A 21,415-nucleotide genomic window follows, 5' to 3' on the forward strand; every position below is an offset into this window, starting at 1 on the left:
GGTGGAGGAGAGGGGAGTGCATGTATGGGACTCTTCCGACACCATGTGGAGAGAACCACTGGCTTGGGGGGGGGGGTGAACTAGATCATGAAAGAGCCATAAGTGCATGAATGTGTGTGAAATTGCACATGAATACACAGCATGGCCACTGGTCAGACCCAGAATCAACCAAAAATACAAATTGATTGCACACCACACCATGCCATCCAAGAGTAACGACGGGCCCAGGATTCTTCATCCTCCCAGAGAGGTACATCACTAACTGTTTCCTTTTTACAGATTAGAAATTTAAGCTGAAAGTGAGTGACTTGCACCAAACCATACATTGACCCACGTATCATGTTATGCTAAACCTCCGTCCCTATGTTCTCTCCTCCACTCTCCTTCTTCGGCTTGGTTGTAAGGAGGAGAGTGGAAGCTTCCACTTTAGTTGTAGCGTTATGTCTCAACCCTAAACTGTGGTTAATTTTAGTTATGGGTTACTAAAACATATGAGCTCTTGACTAGGATCTAAAATTGGCTTGTTTAAGACTAAACATAGGTTCTCCAGATTTCCACCTCAGAAGAAGCTGAAGTTAGTCTAAAATGGAAGAGGAAATGTTCAGACTTTTCCTTCTAGCTGGGCTGAAGGTGAGGAGGGAAGCACGCAAGACTCCGGAAGCCAGCTTGAGTGTACTTCTGGATTCAGCCCTGAGCCTGGATGCCCAGGTTTTGGCGGTGGCCAGGAGTGCATTTGAACAGTTAAAGCTAGTGCACCAGCTGCGCCCATTCCTAGAGATGTCGGACTTGGCCACGGTGACACATGCCTTAGTTACATCCCGATTGGATTACTGTAATGCGCTCTACATGGGGCTGCCTTTGAAGAGTGTTCAGAAACTCCAGCTGGTTCAAAGAGTTGCAGCCAGATTGTTGACCGGGGCTGGTTACAGGGAGCAGACAACTCCCCTGTTAAAACAGCTCCACTGGCTTCCAGTCTGTTTTCGGGCACAATTCAAAGTGCTGGTTATGACCTATAAAGCCCTAAATGGCTCGGGTCCAGATTATTTGAAAGAACGTATTCTCCCTTATGAGCCTGCCCGTGCTTTAAGATCTTCTAGAGAAGCCCTTCTTTCAGTCCCGCCATCTTCACAGGCACGCTTGGTGGGAACATGGGAGAGAGCCTTCTATGTGGCTGCTCTATTGCTTTGGAACTCTCTTCCCGGAGAAGCTAGGCTGGCTCCCTCCTTGATGGGCTTTCGGAAGCAGGCTAAAACTTTTTTGTTCCAGCAGGCCTTTGGAGAATAATCCAGCCCTCCATCTATGTTAATGTCTTATAATTTTGTTGTGTATTTTAAACGTTTATGGATTTGTTCCACCCCCCCCCATGTATGTTTTAAACTTTGTAAGGCCGCCTTGAGGCCCAGCATTGGGCAAAAGGCGGGATACTAATACTAATACTAATAATAATAATAATAAGCCAATGAATTCATCAGTGAAAACAAAATTCATCAGTGAATTCGCAAGTTGGGAGGAACTGGAGGTCTAAGCCCAATCTTCTGGAGCACATTCAGAGACAAACTGATTCCGTAAATGAGTTGACAATGGAACAAAAGGCACCTGTCAATCCACGAAATGGAGACAGGGTGCATTTAGCAAAATATGTACATCCGTAGCTGCAACTCCCATAATTCCCAGCTAACATGGTCATGCCCTAAGTTACCAAGGCATGCCTCTCAAAACTCCTCTTACTTTACCTGAGCTAACCGAATTCCAAGGGCACTCTGCTATCAACAGAGAGATTAGTGATCATCTCATCACAGGGACTATTTTTCCAACTACAATGGCTGTTTACCCCTCCGGAGGAAGGGCATTTTGAAGGATGGGGGCAGGGAATGACAGCTCTTGAAAGTGATTGAGCTAAGTGTCAAAATCAAAGAACAATTACACCTCCCTTAAGTTCAAGGCCAAGGTTTAGGTGGCCTGAAAAGCAGGGGGGCGGGATGATAAAGGAGAAAGATAAAGCACAGAAGATTACATATGAGCAAGTGAATTCTACCGAGAGGGCAGACAAGTCACTGCCTACAGGATTAGCCAAACATTTTGTAACTTAAGCAAACCTCTCTGATAAGAAGTGTACATAATATATGCTGCAGGGCGCAGTGCATAAGTGACGAACCCTGCAATGTAACGCTACGTGTTAGATGTTCTCCCATGTGCCAGCCTTGCTTGGAGTTCCCTCACATGACATGGTGGGCAATGAGAGAGTGGAGGTTCTTGGTCATATTGCCTTGCCGATGGAACACTCCCACCGCACCTGTTTACCGGCTCCCTTCTTTACTGATTTCCAAAAAGAGACGGAAGTCCCCTTGCTTAATTTTCTTTTAAGCTTTTAGCAAAATTTGATGTTGTTGCTCTTTCCAACCTATAACTATTCATTGTTTTAACTCTTGACATCTTTTATAGTGTCTGCAATCCACCTTGGGGATCTATGTGATTAAGAGACAAGTTATAAATATTATAAATAAATAAATTCAAGGGAAGTATGTAGATTCAAGAGCATTTTTCTATAGGAGAGGAACCACTGAACAGCTTCTCGGTCCACCCTTCACCTATGCCAGTAACATTACAACGTCAAGATCATGTGAGAGAGGCCAACAACACGTTGCATCCCACAATGTGAAATTACGGACAATGCCACGGGAAGCAGCCATGTCCACCCAGCTAGATCTAAATATCTCCCATCTTTGGGGGCTGAGGAGGGACAAACAGAGATTTTGGTGACTCATCTTCTCTTAAATCCAGAGATTAAAGCACAACTGAAGGAATAATATTGCCTGAACAAGTATGGACTCCTTTCCAGAGCCAAGTAGCCAGCTGCTTGTTCCAAAAATGAAAATGGGAGAGCACACAGTGTTTATGAAGGGCCTGAGATGTGAAAGCCACCACACATAAAACTTGCCAGGTTTCTGCTTTCAATTGCACTGATTCTCATTTATCACGATCTTCCAACCATAAGCTGCCATCGTGGTTTTGGGCCTAGCAACGCAACACAACACTGCATTAAATTACAGCACGAAGATCACCTGAGTTCTAGTATTTGTACAAATTATAACAATTGATGGCTTGCATATGCCTATTTTGCATAATTTATTCTGGTTCTGGCTAGGGTGACCGTATGAAAAGGAGGACAGGGCTCCTGTAACTTTAACAGTTACATAGAAAAGAGGTTTCAGCAGGTGTCATTTGTATATATAGAAAACCTGGTGAAATTCCCTCTTCATCATAGCAGTTAAAGCTGCAGGAGCTATACTAGAGTGACAGATTTAACAGAGGTCAGGGCACCTGCAGCTTTAACTGTTGTGAGGAAGAGGAAATTTCACCAGGTTCTCCATATATACAAATGACACCTGCTGAAATTCCCTTTTCAATACAACTGTTAAAGATACAGGAGCCCTGTCCTCCTTTTCATATGGTCACCCTAGTTCTGGTAGACATGGGCCTCATCTGCACCAAGCAGGATATTGCACTAGGAAAGCAGTATAAAAGTGATATATAAAAAGCAGGAGCCTCACTGCTGCTTTATAGCAGTATTGAAGTCAACGGACAACTGCTGGGGCCCATTGACACAGACCATATACCACTTTCATAGTGCTGTGTCCTGCTTGGTGTGGCTCCTGCTGTTTATATACCATAGTGCAATATCCTGTTTGGTGTAGAGCAGCCTTCCTCAACCTGGGGCGCTCCAGATGTGTTGGACTGCATCTCCCAGAATGCCCCAGCCAGCAGGCTGGGGCATTCTGGGAGATGCAGTCCAACACATCTGGAGCGCCCCAGGTTGAGGAAGGCTGGTGAAGAGGAACAGCATAGTGAAGAACAAAGACCTTATAAAGGGTATTGCAGCACCTCCTCCTAATCACTGGATGCCCTGTTTAGCCCATCTGAGGCTTCTGACATTTCATCAGGCAGTTCTCATACTTTCCAAGCTAAGTTTGCAATCATGAGTAGGGTTGCTACATGTGACCCGGAGATCAGGAGATGTAGCCTTTCCCCATCCATTCCTGCCTCTGCTAAATGCCCTGTTTAACTGATACTTTAACGCTTCAACATGTATCCCTGGTTTGCCACGGAAGGAAACTTGTACTTCTCATTTGAAAAAAAAATGGACATCCTAGGACAGTGATAACTACATCCACTACCAAATTCTACCCTAACAAAATCACAGCCTTCCTGAAATTTTGCAGGAAGTCCGCTCTCCCAAACCTTTGTGACTTGAAATGCCTTGCATTATTACTGTTTATTTCCACTGCACACTTTCATATTGTTATGATTCATTGTCCCCTAACATGCCTACAGTAACTAAGCACTGTACACAAACCAAAAATATAATAATGAATAAATAAATAAACAGGTCCTTCCCTCAGGCAGGTTTATAATCTAAGATACTAGTCACACAAGGGAAGGGGAAATGGATGGGGGAGTTTAGACCTTCTTCTTTTTTGCCTTTCTCACCTTCTTCAAACAGGTCATCAATAGCCCCATTATACAGATGGAAAAAGTGGCAGAAAGACAGTGGCTTGATCACACTTATCCAATGAACCTACAACACAGAATTATTTGAACCTAGCTCAAGCATGCAGCCTGCTTGACTAGTTAGCAGCCTGCTAACTAGTCCTGCTTTTCTGAAGTGGGGTGACCCTATGGAAAGAAGGACAGGGCTCCTGTATCTTTAACCATAGTATTGAAAAGGGAATTTCAGCAGGTGTCATTTGTATGCATGCAGCACCTGGTGGAATACCCTTTTCATCACAACAGTTAAAGCTGCAGGTGCTATACTAGAGTGACCAGATACAAAAGAGGACAGGGCTCCTGCAGCTTTAACTGTTGTGATGATGAGGGAATTTCACCAGGTGCTGCATGCATACTGATGACACCTGCTGAAATTCACTTTACTATTCAACTGTTAAAGATACAGGAGCCCTGCCCTCCTTTTCATATGGCCACCTTATCTGAAGGCCAAAGCAGACTTCACAGTGGTGGCCATTTTCTTCTGTCAGGTGTTTCCCCCATTCATGTACAAAGCAGGGGGCGAAGGTCTGAATTTGAAAGTGTGCGTGTGACAGAGAGAGGGGAACTAAATCCTCCCCACTACACCCTTACAATCAGTTCCCTGAATTCTTTCCCCAGCCTTGTTCGGATATCAGATATGAACAGGGCTAGATGGAAAGTCCCTAAAGCCACACAGGGAGGCAGAAGACCAAAGTCCATTTTGATGTCAAAATAGCACATGCTCCCCTGCTTTAAAAATGGACGGGGCAGACCCAGGTGCCAACGTCCACCTCAAATTTGACCATCACAGGTCTTCCTGCCACTTTTCTTCTTCATACCAGGAAGAGCCTCCATTCTGTCAGGTTGCTGTAGAAACGTCAGCCAAGTTCTCCAGCTAGGGAAGACACAAATAGCATTGTGTGGCGACCTTGCTACTCAGCTCATGAAAGTTACTGGCCTAAAAACGTTTTACTCACTTGCTTTTTACTCATGAGGGTGAATAAAAAAAAAAAGGTGCAGGCTAGAAGTGCAACAGGTTGGCGAAGGAGAAACGTAGTCCTCAGCTCCTCTTTTGTGAGTCAGATGTGTTTCCATGGGGAAGGGGAAGCAGGACACTTGGGACCTTCTTAGCCAGCCCACCAGGCTTCATAGAATCATAGAACAGCAGAGTTGGAAGGGGCCTACAAGGCCATCGAGTCCAACCCCCGGCTCAATGCAGGAATCCACCCTAAAGCATCCCTGACAGATGGTTGTCCAGCTGCCTCTTGAAGGCCTCTAGGGTGGGAGAGCCCACAACCTCCCTAGGTAACTGATTCCATTGTCGTACTGCTCTAACAGTCAGGAAGTTTTTCCTGATGTCCGTACTGGCAATACAGGGAAAGGGACACCCCTCCCTCCATGGCCTTTACAGAAACTGAGTGAGCTAGCAAAGGAGGGTCAGGCCGCTCACTCACACAGAGGGAATCCTTTTCAAGGTGCTTTGGGGGTGGGCGAACTCAAAAGGTCTAATTTTGCAGAAATGGACCTCTTTGCGGCCCCTGTTTATGCAAAATGGCGATTTACGGAAAAGGCCAAGCCGCCATTCTGCACAAAATGGTGGTTCTGTGGAGCAGTGGGACTGCCGTGCTTACCCGACTTGGTGCATGCCAAGTTGGACAAGCAAAGGGGATCCCACAGATTCCTGCTACACTCGAGCCCCCAACTGGACGCTCGTGACATGCCTCGCTGTGACCAACAGACGTTTTAAACTGTCGTGGAAATGGTTTGGACACACATTCACAGCCCTGAAAATAAACGCCTCAGAATGCAGCAAATGTGCGTCCACTACACTTAGAATATATGTCTTCCCCCTTACACTTGCTTCTCGTAAACCTGGTGTGAGTGTAAGAACATAAGAAGAGCCCTGATGCTGGATCAGACCAAGGGTCCATCTACTCCAGCACTCTGTTCACACAGTGGCTAACCAGCCATCAGCCAGGGACCAACAAAGCAGGACATGGTGCAACAGCACCCTCCCACCCATGTTCCCCAGCAACTGGCGCACACAGGCTTACTGCCTTGAATACTGGAGATAGCATACAGCCATCAGGGTTAGTAGCCATAGATAGCCTTCACCTCCAGGAATTTATCCAACCCCCTTTTAAAGCCATCCAAACTGGTTGCCATCACTACATCTTGTGGTAGTGAGTTCCATAATTTAACTATGTGCTGTGTGAAGAAGTATTTCCTCTTATTTGTCCTGAATCTCCCGCCAATCGGCTTCATGGGATGACCCCATTGGATTCTACTATGTTGAGAGAGGGAGAAAAATGTCTCCCTGTCCACATTCTTCATACCATGCATATTTTTTTACACCTCTATCATGTCTCCCTTTAGCCAGCCTTCCTCAACCTGGGGCGCTCCAGATGTGTTGGACTACAACTCCCAGAATGCCCCAGCCAGCGGCTGGGGCATTCTGGGAGATGCAGTCCAACACATCTGGAGCACCCCAGGTTGAGGAAGGCTGCCTTAGCCTCTTGGCTACCCATGACACGAGTCCATATACCAGGGGTATTGAACTTCTTTCAGCCTGAGAACTGCGTTCCATTTCAGGAAAGTTCTCGAGGCTGCATTCCAGAGGTGGGCAAAGGCCAAAGACAAAAAGGGGAAAGCGAAAATACCATCACATTTTAACTTAAAGATCTTACTGCAAGTAAGTGGCATGAGTCCATGAGCCTTAGGGGAGTATTTCTTAACACAAACAGGCTTTGGATTTAATCAGAAATCCCATCCAATGGGCAGGCACAACACAGCCCTAGCATTTACCGGAACGCTCCCGAGGAATGTAATATGTACTACCTATTTGTTTTTATTGGGACACAGAGCTAGAAAGGAAGCCCTTAGCAGTGTGCAAATGAACTACCACCACCACCCCACACCCAGGTTCGATAGTCAGGAGGAGGGATAGTGAGTAAGTGCTCACTGGCCACATCCCTTCCGCTTCCAGAGAGCTTCGGCCATTGGGCGGTATAAAAATGTAATAAATAAAAAAAATAAAAATAAATGTTTAGCCTGGAGAAGAGAAGATTGAGGGGAGACATGATAGCACTCTTCAAATACTTGAAAGGTTGTCACACAGAGGAGGGCCAGGATCTCTTCTCAATCCTCCCAGAGTGCTGGACACGGAATAACGGCTCAAGTTACAGGAAGCCAGATTCCGGCTGGATACCAGGAAAAGCTTCCTGACTGTTAGAGTACTACGACAATGGAACCAGTTATGTAGGGAGGTTGTGGGCTCTCCCACACTAGAGACATTCAAGAGGCAGGGATGCTTTAGGGTAGATTCCTGCATGGAGCAGGGGGTTGGACTCGATGGCCTTGTAGGCCCCTTCCAACTCTACTCTTCTATGATCTGTAGCATTGTAAATCAGCCCTGAAGACCTGGGTTGAAGTTACACCGCCCCTGCACACATTCTACAGTGGGGCAGCCAAATATTTTCTTCCCCATCAGTACAATGTGGGGGAAGGCAACCAACCACATAAGACAGTTCAATTGATCTCCTATTCTACTGGTGTCATCAAAAATGCAACAGGTCAAGCCGCACGGCCGTGGTCAGAGAAATATTTCCAACTGAATGTCCACCTGCTGTTGTGGCTGTTAAACGTGGATAGAAACAGTAGCAAATCGGAAAGTTGAGAAATGAAAGTGGCTGTGGTACCAGGGGTAGAGGAAGTGTTTGGCATGCAAAAGTTCCGAAATTCAATTCCTGGCATTTCTAGGTACAGCTGGAAAAGGCAGGGAGCTCTCCTGAAAACCCTGCAAAGCCACTACCATTACTAAACTAGATGGACAAACAGCCTGATGCATTATGGCAACTTCCTTTTCTCAAAGAAAATGTATCAGGAATAATACCCATAATGAGGATAGAAACCAAAGGATCGTATGAACATCACTCAGAGGTAGAGCTATAGCAGGGAAACTTGCAGTCCATTCACGTAATTTCAAAAGAAGTTTGAAAAATGGAGGAAGTTCTTCCCATTATCCTTGGACTGCATTGCTTATGGATAATAATAATAATAAATCCTCTTTCTGCTTTGAAATCCCAGGCCCTTGATTACTTTTGATCCTCTTCCTCAGGCTGATTTCAGCTCTGAAAACTTCAGAGACGCAAGGGTGGCTTTAAAAAAGAAAAGAAAATGCAAATCCATACAACTGCTCCCATCGGCTTCCGAATACTGAATGCACAGTCAGCTTGGCCACCACCGCTTTACCACCCTGGAAAATCTTTCTGTCAACATGGAAGGCATCAAATTACTTCCCCTTCACCCCCACCCCACCCTCCCCCCCACCCCACCCCCTCCCTGAAGCAAGAAGACTAGGAGGGTCAACATTCTGCTTGCCTGGAACGTCCTTTCAAACTCCACAGATGTACATATAAGGCAATGGCACTGTGGGTGCCCCCCACCCCCCACCCTGGACCGGCCAGCTTAGCTCACTTGCTCCACTGCTTATGACGGCACCGGCCAGCAGCTAGGCTGCCCACACTCCCGGGCTGTTTACGTCGTACAGTTAATGAAACACCTCTGCTTTCAATATAAAGTAAGAAGAAGGGGGAGGGGAGGGGAGGCGGAAATAGGGCCTGCATATGTTTTTTTTCTCTCTCTCACCCTCACAGCTATCTGCCACCTACTTCTGCCAGGGCTCAGCACGGACTGCCATTGTGCCTTTCCCAACAGAAGTCAGAGAGAGGAAACAGGAACAGCCTAAGCTGCCACCACTGTCCTGCTCCCAAATGCCAGGCTTAACTGTTGTTGTTGTTTTTCAAAAAGGCAAAGCATCTTTCTTAGAGATCTCACCCCATGCCAACTGCTGGGTTCTCTCTATCCCTCTTGAAGTCTGACCTCCTGCCAAAAAAAATGACAATCCCAGTGGAGAAAAAGTCACGTCAGAACACACAAACTCCCAAGATATCTTGCACGGATTTCTCATACTCCATAGGCCTTTTGCCAAACTAGTGCCCTCCGGGTGTACTGGACTCCAAACACAAAAACTTTTCCAGCCAGCATGGCCACTGTGCTAACTGGGAATGAGCGTAGTTGCCGTCCAAGACATCCGGAAGGCCCAATATTGGGAAAGGATGGGGGTATCCAATGTGTGAGGTCCCTCCCAGCTCTAGGATTCTACGAAGAAGGCCAAACAGCCCTGTAAGGTCAGAGGAACGAAACGGGGCGAGAGACCATCCCAGTCTCCAGTCCTCTAAGCTTTCTGCTCAATCCACACGGATTCTAAACATCCTAAAACATATTGCTTAATTCCACGGGAACTCATGCCTCGGTAGCCTTTCACAGAAGGGGAGTGCTCCCTAGTAGAAATTAGCCCTCCGCTGTTGGATTTCTCCCCCCTCCTCTCTTGGAAAATGGAGCCTGGCTGATTTAAAACATCATAAACACACCAGAGAGAGAGAGAGAGAGAGAGAGGCTTGCACTTCACTGCAGATTCTCCTTGAGGCACAGAGGAAACCGGCAGGGGCAGTGAGATACGCTTTTGATGAACCATGCGCTGAAGTGTCATCGAAACCGCCGTAGAGGAACTGACCTGGCCTTTTCCAGGCCACACAGGTCTAAATCCTCTCCCCCTCCCGGCCACCACATCCCCACCCCCACCCCCACCCCAATCCCTCCCTTTCCTCCTTCACGGACAACCTCACTTCTATCCGACAAAGCACCCCCAATGCGCGGGAAGCCACATCCCCACCCCCACCCTCCACTGCTGCAGCACAGATGAGGGTTTCCCCCCCCCCATCAAAAGCTGCCTTGTTGAGTCCTTCTTTGCTTGTGTCTGGAGGGAGAGGGTGTGATTTGGGGGTGAGGGGAGAGGGTGTAAAACAGATCAACTGTTCTTCCCCAAGAAGCAGCCCTGGGAGGTTTTGGGTGCTCTCAGCCAGGCAAAGTTTCTGTGTTGCAGACGCGTTGGATCCGTTGCCACTAACACATCACTACGAACAAACAGCACGGAAGCCCGTTTCTACCGCAGCCAAAGAATCCTCGTCTCCCAAGCACCATTGCTAAGGTGCCTAAACAACAACTTTAGTGGATGGTGGAGGAGATACACAATCCCAGGCATACAGTTTGGCAGTGTCTAAGTCAGAGAGAAACCCTAATAAAACGGTACCTTTTTTGAAAAAACAAACACCCCCCAAAAAGCCAACCCTACACAACACCAAAAAAATCCTTGAAACAAATCCTTCACACCCCTCACCTTCCAGATGCAACACGTCCCTGCCTTGTAGCTAGATGCTTATTATATGATCCCATCGCAGCTCCCACACACTGCATTAAAAAGGACACACACACACACACACATACTCAGCAAAAAGTCCTAGGTTTCTATTCGATAGCAAGATGCATCTCTGGCTACCAAACAAGGAAAATTGAACGCAGCCTTTAAAAACATAAAATCGGGATACTCGTGGCCTTTTAAAAGAAAGGAATGAGTGAAGACGGGGAAAGCAGGGGGTAAGACCATGGCCTCCCCCCCCCACACACACACACCCAATATGTTTCAAGCTCTTTTGCTTTAGTGTCATTTTGTTGCTGGGTTTGTGTGTGTGTGTGTGTTTTAACCTCCAAGTATCTTGTTATCGGATCTTGCAAAAAATAAATCATCTCGCTAGGCGAGTGTTTGCAAGATCCCAAAGCTGGGATCTGGGTAGAGAGACAAACAGACAGACAGACAGATAGACAGACAGTGTGGGGTTTGGTGTGTGTTGCTTTTTTGAAAGGGGGGGGGGGAAGCCACCTAAGGAAAGGGAGGATTTATTAGTAGTAGATCTATAAACGAGCTGGAGTCTAACACAAACCGGGGGAGGAGGGTGGTGGTGTTGCAGAACAAGAAACCCCCGCATTGTTAATTATGCAGACTCTCTGCTACACACACACACACAGACACACACACACACCAGCGCTTGTTTGTTGCTGCAAGCTGTAGTTATTGGATGCGTCCTTTCGCCAATGTCAAAATAACACTAAAGCAGGCTCCATAGGCTGGAGGGCTGGTCGTTCTGTTGTTGTTGTTGTGGGTTTGGGCTTTTCCTTTTTCTTTGCAGTGGGGAATTAATAATAATGACAAACATGCAAAGGTGCAAAGGAGACATGAAACTGTGTGCAACACCCAAAATTCTGATGCATGGGATTTTTTTAATGTGTGGTGTGTGTTTTAAAGTGACGTTGCCATTTCATGCTCCTGGGCATGCATACACACACACACACACACACACACACACCACTTTCCCCGCACAAAGCGTTACACAGATTCACACTGAGTAACGAGAAGGAAATGACATTTTTGCCACCCGCTTTGCACACTTCTTACACGCGAAGTCTGCCACCTATCTACTCTCGCCCCCGTCCCCCAGCTACGATTGGGGGGGGGGGGCACCTATAAACAAACGTATTGATTACTGCTACTAGGAGGAGAGTTGGATCCTGTGGGGAGGGAATTGAACAGCCCGACCTTGCGCATGTTTACTCGGAAGAAAGCCCCCACGGGGTTGCCACGGGGCTTACCTTTAAGGAAGCTGCCTTAACGGTACGATCCTGTGCACGTTGACTCGGAAGTAAGTGGCTTGCTCGGGAGTAAGCACAGCCTCGCGCACAGCTTTTGCTGCCGGATCCCAAGAGCGTGTTTACGCTTCAGGGAAGTCCCGCGGCGCTCCCTAGCTGCACACAGCGACGCCAGTCGGAACTAAACAGGTTTACTCAGAAGTCAACTGACTGGATCGTGGGGGGGGGGGGAGGAGGGAAGGTCTACTCCCGAAGTATAGCCGCCTCCAGCACGATCGAGGAGGTGCGGTCTGGGGTGTGTGTGTCTTACTCCCATCTCTAGGTAGAGCGTGGCGCACAGGGCGGGCTTACTCCCGAGGAAACCCACCTCGGATCGGGACCTTGCCCGAGACCTTGGGCAAACTCCTTGCCAAGCAGCGCCCTCACCCCACACGATCCCCCTCCTGCCTTTTTTTTAAATTTTAAGCCGATCAAACCCCCCGCCCTCCCCGCCCCCAAAAAAGGAATATATACAGATGACTTTGAACAAAAACACGCGCAGAGAATCCGAAAGAGAGGAAGGAAACCTTTCCCGCGTCACCCAAAAAACAAGAGCAACTTCGGAAAATCCCTATTTCGGGGGGGGGCCACCCATCAGCCGCCTCCTGCACCCTGTAATCCACCCCCCAAAAAAAGCCCCCCCATTCCTACCCCCCTACCCCCATTGCCAAGGTGGCTCCGATCCCGGGGATAACACTCACCCATCTCTTCATGCCAAACCGAGCGAGGCTTCTGGGCACCTTCGCGCCCCTCTCCAAAGCGTCTCTGGTCTCCTTGTAGGACGATGATTTTATCTGCCCCCCCTTTTTTTTTTTAAACGGGGCTGCGATGCGTGTCGAGGTTTGGGGAGACGTGTGTATGGGGAGCGGACCGGGCGGGGGGTGCGTGGGAGGGGTGGGGCGATGCGGATTAGATCCTGGTTCCAGTCCCTTGCAAGAGCCCCCGAAGGTATTGCTCCGTCGGCTGCTGCTTCAGCTGCTGGTTTTGGTGCACGAAAGCCATGGCGCTGGGAACTGTCAAATGGGGGGGGGGGGAGAGAGAATGACGGGGGGGGGGAGAGAGAGAGAGGGAGGGGAGGGATCGCGGTGGCTGCTTGGAGGGAGGGCAGAAGAGAGAGGGAGGGCGAGGAGAAGGGAAAGAAGGAGGCGATGGACGCGATCGCGAAAATAAAAGAGGCAGATTTTTTCCAGGAGGTGAAAAATGGCGCCTCTCAAATAATAGTAATGTTTTTAAAAGATTGAAAGGAGGGAGGGGGGATCACACACATGCAAAGAGGGGTGGGGAAGGGGGGGGAGAGAGAAGCGATCGCTGTAATTATTTATAAAGGGGGGGGGGAGAGAAAAGAGAAAGAAAAGGGGAGGGGAGGGGAGGGGAGGGGTGGGGGAAAAAAAGGGGGGAAATTTCAAGAAGGCAAAATCAATGCCCGGGCTTGGAATCCCCGTGCGCGCCAGCCAGCCAGGCTGCCTCGTCCCTTCTCTCGCTCTCTCGGGAGGGGTGGTCCTGATCCTGCCGCGTGGCTCTGCAGAGGGGCGACCGGGGTCTCTCCAGCGGGATCCCAGCCTGCGCCCCCGGCTGCGCCCCCGTTGCAGAGCGAGAGCCAAGGGCGGAGGGGGTGGGTGGGGGGTGGGTGGACGTCTCTCGCCTGGGCTTGCGGCGCGCTGCAAGGGCGGGAGGGAAACGGGTCTGCCGCTCGGTCACCGCAGTTTCATCAGAGCCGGGGAGAAGCCGCTGCCGCCGCCTCTTCGGTGCGTGGTTGCTGCTGGTGGTGGTGGTGGCGGCTGCTGCTGCTGCTGCTGCTCCCTTGTTTGCTTCACGGCTCCCCCTCTCCGCCGCCGTTCCTTCCCTTCTAGCGCCCCCGGTGGCCAAACAGAGGAAACAGACATGCACTATTATTATTATTATTATTATTATTATTATTATTATTATTATTATTATTATTATTATTATTATTATTATTTATTGAGATCAGTTTTATTTTTCTTTATTAGCAAACGGAATCAGTTCTTTTAAAAAAAAACAGCACTGGGAAGTTTCTAAGTAGACAGATCCCAATGTTCAAACATATCTAAAAGACCCAACCATTATTATTATTATTATTGTTATTGAGATCAGTTTTATTTTTCTTTATTAGCAAACGGAATCAGTTCTTTAAAAAGAAAAACAGCACTGGGAAGTTTCTAAATAGACAGATCCCAATGTTCAAACATATCTAAAAGACCCAACCATTATTATTATTATTATTATTATTATTATTATTATTATTATTGAGATCAGTTTTATTTTTCTTTATTAGCAAACGGAATCAGTTCTTTAAAAAAAAAACAGCACTGGGAAGTTTCTAAATAGATAGATCCCAATGTTCAAACGTATCTAAAAGACCCAACCATTATTATTATTATTATTATTATTATTATTATTATTATTATTATTGTTATTGAGATCAGTTTTATTTTTCTTTATTAGCAAACGGAATCAGTTCTTTTAAAAAAAACAGCACTGGGAAGTTTCTAAATAGACAGATCCCAATGTTCAAACGTATCTAAAAGACCCAACCATTATTATTATTATTATTATTATTGAGATCAGTTTTATTTTTCTTTATTAGCAAACGGAATCAGTTCTTTAAAAAAAAAAACAGCACTGGGAAGTTTCTAAATAGACAGATCCCAATGTTCAAATGTATCTAAAAGACCCAACCATTATTATTATTATTATTATTATTATTATTGTTATTGAGATCAGTTTTATTTTTCTTTATTAGCAAACGGAATCAGTTCTTTTAAAAAAAACAGCACTGGGAAGTTTCTAAATAGACAGATCCCAATGTTCAAACGTATCTAAAAGACCCAACCATTATTATTATTATTATTGTTATTGAGATCAGTTTTATTTTTCTTTATTAGCAAACAGAATCAGTTCTTTAAAAAGAAAAACAGCACTGGGAAGTTTCTAAATAGACAGATCCCAAGGTTCAAACGTATCTAAAAGACCCAACCATTATTACTATTATTATTATTATTATTATTATTATTATTATTATTGAGATCAGTTTTATTTTTCTTTATTAGCAAACGGAATCAGTTCTTTAAAAAGAAACAGCACTGGGAAGTTTCTAAATAGACAGGTCCCAATACTCAAATGTATCTAGAAGACCCAACCTTTACTACTACTACTACTATTACTATTACTATTGAAAAAGTAATAGGGTCTTCCTATGGAATCAGTTCTTTTTCAATAGGCATTGGAAGCTTCTAAAAAGACAGGTCCAGCAGCTCACACCTATCTAGAAGACCCAAGTTCACATTACTATTACCACCACTACTACTACTGTTCTTTGTATGCTACATTTTCTACAAGTACATTCAGCTCAGGGCAGTATATGGGAAATAAAGAGACCATTTAAATACAGTAAAAGAACTGCAGCCATCATACTTAATAAAAAACATGACTATTCTACAACATAATATTGACAGTTCAACAATCAGCGGTTCATTTAATCCACATCAGATGTGAAAATAAGCATAACACGTACCAATAAGCTAGTTAACAGCATTATATCATTATTCTATGATGTAGGCCATAGTTAGATGGGATGATATCCCTGGAACCATCCCTGTGCATCCACATGATGCACAGGGGATCCTGAGAGCAGAGAGGGATGATTCCTCCTTTCCCCCGAGATATCACCCTACCCTTTTTTCGCAGTTTTTCCGTGATCTTGGGATGATCCCGAGACCATGGAAAGTGTGGCCCGCTGTCGCGGTTTGTCCCGGCTCCTCGCAAGTAACCGCGAGGAGCCGGGAGCCAGGCACAGGGCACGGAGCTCCTCAAGAGCTCAGTGCCCATCAGGGGTGGGGTGGGGTGAGTGGGGAAATTAATTGTTTCCCAAAAAAAACCCACTTTTTCCGCACGAGCACTCGTGCGCTCTGTCCCCTATAACAACAACAAACAAAATGGCAGGCCGATGTTGCGCGCTGTGTGTAAACGAGGGCGAAGATCTTGCGATCATAAAATTGCGAGAACGTCGCCCTTTTACCTCCCTCGTCTAGCCATGGCCGTTATACTCATAATTGGGACTCCGTTGGGGCAGATCAGAAGGATGGCTTGTCCATTTGGTATGGATTCTACAAACTCCAGTTGGTGGCCCAGCTATGCTCCTATCTGGACAGGTATAACCTGGCTTCAGTTGTCCATGCTCTGGTAACCTCCAAGTTAGATTACTGCAATGCACTCTAGGTAAGGCTGCCTTTGAAGATGGCTCGGAAGCTGCAGCTCGTGTAAAATGCAGCGGCCAGATTGATTTTGGGAACCAGAAGGTTCGACCATATAACACCTGCTCTGGTCCGCTTGCACTGGCTGCCTGTATGTTTCCGAGCCCAATTCAAGGTGCTCGTTTTGACCAATAAAGCCTTACATGGCTTGGGACCACAATATCTGTCGGAACGCCTCTCCCAATGTGAATATACCCGGTCACTACGTTCAACATCAAAGGTCCTCCTCTGGGTGCCTACTCCGAGAGAGGCTCGGAGTGTGGCAACGAGGGACAGGGCCTTTTCAGTGGTGGCCCCCAGACTATGGAACGATCTCCCTAACGAGGCTCACTTGGCACCAACGCTGCTATCTTTCCGGCGCCCGGTTAAGACTTTCCTCATTGCCCAGGCATATGGAGGCACATCTTAATCACCCACATGTTTATTTTAACGGTTTTTAATGCTTCATGTATGTATGATCTGTGTTTTAGAATTTTAAATTTTGTATATTTGTTTTTTTTCATTTTAGAATTTCTGTAAACCACCCAGAGAGCTCTCACTATGGGGGCGGTATATAAATGTAATAAATAAATAAATAAAATGAAATAATAGGAAGCCATGGTACAGAACTGGTCTCCTACCCCTCATCTATGTATTGAAGATTCACTGGATTCCAGAACACCTGCTTTTTCAGAATATCTCTGAGGTCCATTTCATAGAGCTACCCTGCCTTGAACAGCTTTGAGAAGCTTCAACTGGTTCAAATGCTGCAGCTAGGCGGCTAGCCCCCAAATTGTTGTTCTTGTTGTTGTTTACAATATTTATATACTGCTTAGTTATCTAACACAGATTCCAGAGGTATAAACAGTAAAAGAAATAAGTTGTTAAAAAAGAAAAGAAAATTACAATTGTTCAATTTAAAAACAAAGGAACCAGAAAAACAGTGGCTAGTCAGTTGAGGAAGGCGTTTTGAAACAGAGTCCTTAGCTAGACCTAAGGTTTATCCCGGAATCATCCCTGTTCATGTAAATGACACACAGGATATCCCGGGAGCAGGCAGGGACGACCCCAGGACGATCCCGGGATAAACCTTAGGTCTAGCTGAGGCCAGAAGGAGGAACCAGAATCAGCCTGGTTTTGGTGCCTGCCTGACCTCCAGGGGCAGAGAGTTCCACAGAGAAGGGGCCACTACACTAAAGGCTGTTCTCCTGGTGGATACCAGTTGGGCCACAGCTCCACGTGGAACCACCAGGAGCATGACCTCTGACGACCTCAGTGATCGGGCAGGTGGATAAGGAAGAAGGCGCTCTTTCAGGCATCCTGGTCCCAAGTTGTTTAGGGCTTCTTCAGTGGTGTAGTGGAGCCAAGATTCACAGGGATGTACCTCCAGGACTATTTTAATAACAGGGATGCCTATGTCATCTGACACACACACCCCACCTCAGTTTCCTTGTTCCCTCTAAGTTTAGCTGCAATCCTCAGAGTAACGGTGGAAATGAATTTATAATTGAATAAATCTGTTCTGAATACAGTCTGCATTTGCTCGGAGGAACTCTTTTTATTACTTCACACAGTCCAAAAGTAATTATCATGGAATTCATGCTAAGAGCCTCCAACGATATGTTAGTGTGTGTGTGTGTGTGTGTGTGTGTGTGTGTGTGTGTGTTGCATGGAGGGGCTAGGGACACAAGCAACATAATTATTATTGGAAAAAAAGTGTCCCCGTTTAAATCTACGAAATGCTGGAGGGAATGAACATAAATGTAGTGGTGGGTGGGTGTGTAGGGGGGCGTTGATTCTACTTCCTCCTTGATATGCTGTTTTTCTACTTGCTGGCAGTGAAAGGATTGGATCTGAAAGCGGAGCTTTACACATCTGAATGTTTTGACAGTGTGATCTTCTCTGGGCTGAGAAGTCGGAGCTCCATACATATATAATGGAAGATTTAGGCATTTCAATAAAATGCCAACGGAAGATTCATGAGTGACCCATACCTCCCTTTTTTGCATTTACTGTACAGCAGAGAATCTGGCATTTTCTCTTTTGAAAAATTCTACACAATTTTTTCAAAAGAGAAAATGCCAGATTCTCTGCTGTACATGCTACACAGTAAATGCAAAATAGGGAGGTATGTTCACTCATGAAACTTCCATTGGCATTTTATTGAAATGCCTAAATCTTCCATTATCTACTATTTTCAACGTTTTCAGGACTGCACACACATTGTCTTGGTTCTATGCCTCTTATCCCTGAAGACTGTTTGTGGGTTTCCCATGGGCAGCTGTTTTGACACTGTGTAAACAGAATGCAGGACTAGATGGACCCTTGGTCTGATCCAGCATGGCTCTTCTGATGTTCTTATGAGAACAAATTCTAATTTTTGCATCTTTCAAAAGCAGTGCTATTAGGACTGCAAGTTTAAGGATGCAATCCTATATAGATTTACCTAGGCGTAACTCCCTTGATGGAACACAATTGGGCTTACTTCTGAGTAGACATGCATAGGATGGCCCTGTTAATCTGTCAAACTATTAAGTGAATCAACTAAAGTTTTATTTGATTAAGTGTGGAGGTCAATTATAGTTGGGAAGGGTAACATTTAATTGATGGGGTCAAGGGCTATGGGCACACATATTTATTTTGAATCTATTTTATTTATTTATTTATTTGCAAATCCTCCTTGTGTAAAAAAGATAATAATAATCAAGGTAATATGCAATTGGAAAAATCAAAATCAACAGAAATATGAGATTCAACAAATGATCACAACTAAGATCAAGAGCAGGGATGGCGTTACAGTAAGAAACCAAATGTATTAAAAAAAACCTTCAACAATTACAGTTTCAGATCTAAAATCTAAAAGGAATGACACAACAGAAGGATTTTCACACTGTGTCTAAAACTCAGGGATTGGGCAAGTTTGCTTTGGGTTGGAACCGTTTAAATAGAAAAAGACACACTGCAAAATTGGAGATGACTTAAAAAGTGTATTTATAATGCTATATATAATGCAGGATATTACACTGTATCTCTAATGTTATATATAATGCAGGATATGGGCCTGTTCAGACAACACACGAAGGCCACAGCTAGACCTAAGGTTTATCCCTGGATCGTCCAGGGGTCAAACCTGTTCGTCTAGGTGACACACAGGGGATTCAGTGCTCAGGCAGGGGCGAACCCTGGAGGATCCCAGGATAAACCTTAGGTCTAGCTGTGGCCGAAGCCATGGCTAGGCCGGTAACCCTTTTACAGCAAATGGTTAGTGAATGTGTTAACCATGGCTCTGTAGCTACCATGGTTAGGAATGGTTCACGCAAGATGCTAAGCCATGGTTCACACGGCATGCTAAGCCATAATGTTTAGCTCAAAATACTTAACCACCATGGCTTAGTGCGTTGTCTGAACAGGACCTATATATAAATAATTTCACCAATAATTAAAATAACATATATATTTTTTTTAAAAAAAGGCAGGCTTTATAAAATGATTCCAACCACAAAGGTTTTAGTGGATATGAGCTGAGCTGTGATAGGTTCACCTCCCTCAATATGTCATTACCCATGTCAAAACCACATCTTAAAAAAACAAAAAACCACTAGATTATCTCCAAAGGCATCCACATCTGTGAACATTCACTATCCTTCCATCCTTCCCCTCAAAACTGCACTGGGAAGCACTGGGAAACTATGGGAGGATTACAAATGGAAGATGACATGTGGACAACTATATACAATGTGCATGAAAGAAGTATGGTGACCCCACACTAAACACCTAGGCAGGATCTACACTACTGCTTTATAGTGATACTGAAGTGCACTGACAATGGTTGGGGCCCAGGACACATCTACACCAAGCAGGATATAACACTATGAAAGCGTGTCAATGGGCCCCAACAGTTGTCAGTGCACTTCAGTACCACTATAAACAAGCAGTCGTGTAGATCCTGCCTCCATGTAACGCTTTCGTGTCACTTTCACAGAGCTATATCCTGCTTGGTAAAGCAATCACAATTAAGGTTAAGCAATCACATAATAAAGCAATCACAATTAAGGTAGCAAAGCTTGCTGCTGCAGCCCAAAAAATCAGAAATAACTTTCTTAACAAAGTCTGTGTAGATTGTAAGGGGGACCATTTGATTTAATAGTTTTGTATAAATTATCATCAGAGATCCCACCTATCTGATAGTGCCAGATATTGACTGCCAGCATTTTAGGTTATAATGTAATCACTGAAATTATCCTTGTGACTTTGGCATGTATGTCACCATTGTGATAGCAAAGGGTGGGTGCTGCAGACAAATGGAGCACCCCTAGAGTGACCCACTGACTGACTCCTTGGTTGAGAAAGGATTGTACCTCAAAAATTTTGAATATTTTAAATAATGTGTGTTGCTATATGTGAGCAATTCTGTATTTTGTAATGGTCTTTGTGCTACAAACAAATAAACTATTCATTCTCTCTCCTGCTTGGTGTAGTTCTGGCCCTAGTGTGTGTGTGGGGAAGCAGCTTTCTGAGTCCTGCAGAAAGTACGTTATTCCCCCGCCACCTTAAAGAACCCGATTGGAGTGGAGGAGGGGAAAGGATTTCATTCTGCACCACCACCATCCACTCCAATGGGGGCCTTTTCTATAATGTCCACGAATGACCCACTTTCCCCTTTAAGACCTCAATTGGAGCTCGGGGTGGGGGAATGATGTGCCTCAAGAAAGCATGTCATTCCTTCCTGCCATGCTAATGGCAGCCTTAAAGAGGAAGGTGTGTCATTCCAGGACATTATTGAAAATGATAGAAAATCCCCCCTGACACCATGGAAAGAACAAAAACCAGGACAAATCCGGGGAAATCCTGACAGTTGGTCACCCTAATGATGTATACTGTTATTGCTGCTATTGTTGTTCCTTCTGGTTTTATTGTTTTAATTGCTATTTTATTGTGAACATGTTTTTATTGCTTTTCACATCTTATGTATTTCATTGTTGTGAGGACCTCTGCCCTCAAAGGAGGCTCTCCTGACATGAACCTACCTGTAGACTGCACTCAACTTCTAAGGTCCTCCT

At 45.5% G+C, this 21,415-nt stretch overlaps 1 protein-coding gene across 1 annotated transcript in view; it reads right to left on the minus strand.

Annotated features, from left to right (window-relative positions):
- SETBP1 (SET binding protein 1) overlaps positions 1–12,853 on the minus strand; it is a 316,969-nt gene extending 304,116 nt beyond the window's left edge. Inside the window, exon 1 of the mRNA XM_063128296.1 lies at positions 12,807–12,853. The gene's annotated coding sequence lies outside the window, so the exon portion shown is untranslated. The remainder of the gene's footprint in view (positions 1–12,806) is intronic.
- Positions 12,854–21,415: the final 8,562 nt, after the last annotated feature.

This window comes from Elgaria multicarinata, chromosome 6 (genome assembly GCF_023053635.1).
Source record: "Elgaria multicarinata webbii isolate HBS135686 ecotype San Diego chromosome 6, rElgMul1.1.pri, whole genome shotgun sequence".
Taxonomy (NCBI): Eukaryota; Metazoa; Chordata; class Lepidosauria; order Squamata; family Anguidae; genus Elgaria; species Elgaria multicarinata.